This window comes from Carassius auratus, chromosome 14 (assembly GCF_003368295.1).
Source record: "Carassius auratus strain Wakin chromosome 14, ASM336829v1, whole genome shotgun sequence".
NCBI lineage: Eukaryota > Metazoa > Chordata > Actinopteri > Cypriniformes > Cyprinidae > Carassius > Carassius auratus.
This window is the reverse complement of record NC_039256.1, coordinates 15,810,821-15,816,041: the sequence shown is the minus strand read 5'-3', so window position 1 is coordinate 15,816,041 and position 5,221 is coordinate 15,810,821. Positions and strand designations below refer to the sequence as shown.

The window sequence follows — 5,221 nt, the reverse complement described above, 5'->3', positions numbered from 1 at the left end:
TTAGTAGTTGTTGTATTATTTTTTATTCTGATTAAGCATGTTATTGTGTGTAGTTGTATTCATATTTATTTTAAGCATGTTATTAGTTGTGATTTTATTGATATTAAATCAGATTTTTTTTTTAAGGTTACATTCATTCAAGACACCTTTAAATCTGTCATTTTTAATTAAAACAGGATGCAAAAATAGTCATTATTATGCTTAAAAATGTCTGTGACAAATGACAAAGTGCAAATTATCTTTTTATAGGAATACGTTCTATTGTTGCAGTGTACTGATGAAACGTTACTAAAGTACAAATAAAAAAGCAATCATTCTCTTTTTTTTTTTTACAATTATGCCAACATAACAGTAATGAATATTAAACAAATTAAATTTATATAAGTTTTCAAAAAAAAAAAAAATTAAAAGGAAAATAAATGTAGAAATCAAAACACATTTCTCAATTTGCTTTTTTTATTTATTTTACAATTATGCTAACAGAACAGTAATGATTATTAAATGAAGTTTTCAAACAATAAATTAAAAATGTATAAGTAAAAGTTAAATAGGATTAAAAAATCAAGTTAAATAAAATAATGTTAGACAGAAATATTAACAATAGTGAACTATATTTAAACAACTATATACACACAACAATAAATAAAAATATACAGTGTATACATTATTTGGGAGAAGGTTCTCCGCATTTACTCTAACCACTTTTCTTTTGTAATGTTCTCAGTCTGTGGACAGTATATACACCTTGCCCCTGTACTGGCTATGTCCCGTTGCACTGGTTTTGAATTGTCCACACTTCCTGCAAGTGTTTGCCTTGTAGGGTCTCTTGGGCATGGTTTGTGGAGCTGGTTGAGAATTGGTGCTCTGCACAATAGGCTGTAACAGTGGCATCCTATGGACCGCTGACAGTCTTTGAACCATTTGCAGACCCTGGAACACTGGCACACCCTGAAACATCGACAAAAATATGGTTTTCTGGTATAAAAAAAAAATTGAACAAGTTTAATAATTCGTACAGAATGGAACGTGAAAAGTGTCTTCATAGAATACTTTATGGATTATGCCATTACTTACAGAGACAGTACTGCTTGGTATAGAGGCACAAGACACTGCTGCGCTGGGTTGGTCTTCAACCTGAGAAGGTCTCCTGACCACACTAAGATTTGGCTTTGCTGCAGCAATGTGAGAGCCAGTAAATCTTGGTTTGGTAAATCAAAAATGTGAGAAGACAGAATGTGTTATAATAGCAAGAATTACGAAGAATTAATTAATATTACTATTTTAAGTAAATGCAGGTTTTTAAAAACATTTCTTTCTGAATAGAAGTGTCATCCATATTTATTAGCAGTATTGACTCCTGAAATTACTACAAAGTATTTGCATGATGGAATAATTGTTAATATGTGTACAGTTAATAATAGCCAGCGTCTATGTGGTATGTTACCTGAGATTTAGAAAGAAAGATAATGTAGCTTTAACACATGAGAAGTATTGAGAGAGATGCCATGAGGGACATGAGTCTAGTCTCAAGAGAGAAAGCAGACAGGTTACATTCTACATTTATCCTTGACCATGTGACTTAAACCAAATTTGAGATATTCAAACTGACCATTCAGCAGACAACAGGTGCCCCCACTGTAAGAGGAGTGACAATTAGTAGGTCTCAGCCAGCATCTCATAGCATTCTTGCTTTTTCTTTTTTTCTTCATCTTACGTTCTGAACTTTCTTGAATTTTAATTGAGCACATTCTTAAGTGGTATTATTAAAAAAGTTAAATAGTAATTCTTACCATTGAAAATTGTGTTGCAACTCTTGCTTCCACAGGTGCAGTAGGCTGGGGCTGGGGCAGGGGCAGGGGCATGGGATGAGGCTGGGGGTCAGGCTGACTCTGCTCCATGGCCTTCTTTGCTGTTTCAGCAGCATGAGGTTCTTCCACCACCCTTTGTGCTGGTCCAGTAGAGGCTTAAGACGACAAAAAAAAAAAAAAAAAAAAAACCCTTAATACATAATTCAGAAAGAAACCTTTTCAGTAAATATACTAATGATACTAATAAAAAACATGCATTTCAGCACACCTCCAAGCAAGGATGTTTGGCCACGAGACAGCATCTGACATTTCTCTATCTGTAAGCATTATAACAAATATAATGCACAATACAAGTGAGTCCCTTAAGAGAGCATAAAATACTTCATTAAATTCATATATTTATTCATTCATTCATTCATTCATTCATTTCTAGGACACAAGTCACATTTATTTTATATATAATGTTACAACTGGTATCTCTATTTAGAGGAGAAAGATACAAGACAGGAACATTTCTTAAAATACCTGCAACATTACATAAATGTCTATAAACAATTATTACACACTCTGGTTTGCACTGTTGAAAGCCATAACATAACACAACCATCACATTACATCGTTCAAATGAATGGGACCAGGTAAATGTTTGTTCTGAAGCCTGATGTGTTGTTCTCTTATGCAAATATACTAAACCAAGATACTAATAATGTTCGATTACGATTATTTTTTATTTTTATACATCTATAATGCAAAGGTAACAAACACTCACCCATTGATAAATCTCGTACCACTTTTTATGTCGAACTACGCGACAATGACCCTTGTCATAGGTCACAAACTTGAGTAATTAACCTTTTTTACCTCTGACACGCCCCCTGAGGAAGATGTCATTCTTTCGTACACCTTCGGCACGGTTCGGCAACTTGATTGACACCTGACTAGAAGCGCTGACCCCTCCACCTTGCGGTGAGACGCAGAAACGTGCCGTCGAAATCCCCCTGCTCTCTGATTGGTCAAATGTCACGAATGTCAAGATAATGTTATAAATTGCGCTTTTTGATTGGCTGGAAATGTTAAGGCGCTTCGACGCGATTGGTCCAAATGTCATAGCGCTTCGATGCGATTGGCTGCGCAGTTCGACATTGCTCAACATTTCTGAAATTATGTCGGACTATCCTTCGTCAGCTAGCGCTCAGGTCGTAGTCTCCTCTGGAGGCGTGGGTTCGAATCCCACTTCTGACAAACACACTTTTTCTTTGAAAAGAATCCTAAAACACAATGCTGCTGTTATCACAAAACACCAACAAATGAGTGGCCGACGGAAGTGCTCTACAGGAAATCTACACATTTATATTTGTAAGCCGTTTTTCTTTTTTGTCTCAGTGAAAAGCATGTGTATCTTTCAGGACACACCCAATCATTCAAATATAAACAAGTTCAACCTTACCCATATTTTTTCTTTTGTCATATCACAAAGAAGCATGCCTCAAACAATGAGTTCAGATTACAAACCATTAATTACCCATACCTTGTTTAACATGGTTTACCTTTCTGTGAAGCTCATTAAATATTTAGGAACAAATTTGTTGGACCATTTTAGTAATTTTTTTTTAGCTGGATTGCAAATGTATGAAAGCTTGTTTTGTCGTCAGATAAAAAAAGAAAAGAAAAGGTAATTGTTGACTCTTTATCTAACAATTCAGATTTTTTTTCAGAATTGTGAGATAAAAGGACTGTGACAGATACAGGCTTCCGTAGAAATGGTAACGGAGTAACACTGTGACAACTAGCCCCAGTATTTCTCATGTAAAGCATAGTGTCTAAAAATTCTGTGTTTTACATACTTTTGTGTGACTATTTTCTTTATCTTGTTTAGTTCAGTAATGCACAGCATGCTTGCTTTTCATTGGCGTTTTATTAAGTATGTGATTAGCGAACTTGTAACATTGCACCTTGTTTGTTTGATTTGTGTGGGTGTATAGGAATTACTCACATCCTGGCGCTGATTCTTTACAGAGTTCAGCACTACTTTATAATCCCTTGTTAAATTATTAACATGAAATATAGCTATCTTCTCTTATCATTACAAGTTGGTATCATTTAATGGTTTTATTGATGTACATTCATTCAGGCAAATATCACATTAACCACTTAATACATTAAACACTAACATACTGTATAGGACTGAGCATCACTTTTAAATATTAAGTCCAGTTCATCTAAACCTGTCCAAACAATTTGCACCTAAACATTTCATGAGGATCCAGAAAGCAGAGTGTTAACTGGGAGCTGTAACATGATAGTCTGGGAATTGAATGGTGTTTTGGCATGCTGTCTGCAGGTGGTGTGATTAGCAGTGACAACAGGCAAGAAAGAAAAGGAGGGACCTTGCATGTATGAACATACATTTTTCTTGGCCTGAATACATGGGCGTGTGCTTCTATACTGTATGTCTGTATTATCATCATGACATGACAGTCTTTACTGAACAATATAGAAATGTTAAAGGGGGGGGTGAAATGCTATTTCATGCATACTGAGTTTTTTACACTGTTAAAGAGTTGGATTCCCATGCTAAACATGGACAAAGTTTCATAAATTAAGTTGTACGTTTGAAGGAGTATTTTTGTTCCAAAAAAACCTCTTCCGGTTTGTCACAAGTTTCGGAAAGTTTTTTTCGAGTATGGCTCTGTGTGACGTTAGATGGAGCGGAATTTCCTTATATGGGTCCTAAGTGCGCGCTCTTCTGCCGGAAGAGCGCGCGCTTCCGTATAGCAGAGCAGAGAGAGGCTGTGCACAGACTGATCAGAGCGAGAGCGTCGCGAAAAGTCACAAAAGAAGTGTGTTTTGGTTGCCAGGGCAAGACAACCCTGCACAGATTACCAAAAGAGAAACAGCATTAAGGGACCAGTGGATGGAGTTTATTTTTACAGAGCATCAACGGAGTTGTGCAAGTGTTTTTGTTTGTTCCCTGCATTTCGGATTGCACATAGTTTATATTTCTTAAGGATAATTCAGTCCCAACGGAAAAGGGTCACGATTGTGTGTTGGAACCACATGCGGTGAGTAAAACTGCTTCAAATATCTCTGTGTTGTTAACTTAGCTATCAGCGCGTAAGCACATCAAGTAAACAACATGCGATGTTGTCATCAAACTGCACTTTCCACATGTACAGCTTAAAAAAAAAAAAAAAAAAAAAAAAAGACGACATAAAGTGGAACTTAGTCATTTTCCAAAACCGCTAAGCAAATATATACAGTTTCAGTACATACCGCCTTTGCTGATGCTGCTCTTGTTAAATTTCAGCCTCTGGATCTGTGTCACAGCTTCCACATGCTCTCAACTCAAAAGCCTACTGGCGCTCGTGATTCTTTAGCTCCGCCCACACGTCACGCCTCTAGGCGCTCGTGTT

General features: G+C 36.2%; 1 long non-coding RNA gene across 2 annotated transcripts; it reads right to left on the bottom strand.

Annotated features, from left to right (window-relative positions):
• Window positions 1-487: 487 nt before the first annotated feature.
• Window positions 488-3,002, bottom strand: LOC113114481 (uncharacterized). 2 transcript variants are annotated; one of them, XR_003293741.1, is made up of 3 exons: window positions 2,077-3,002; window positions 1,075-1,963; window positions 488-948 (listed from the first exon to the last, which is right to left on the bottom strand). It is a non-coding gene; the product is annotated as an uncharacterized LOC113114481 (long non-coding RNA). The 2 variants fall into 2 exon arrangements; XR_003293742.1 differs by lacking the exon at window positions 2,077-3,002 and having other exon boundaries at window positions 1,075-1,520; window positions 1,610-2,012.
• Between the last annotated feature and the right edge of the window lie 2,219 nt (window positions 3,003-5,221).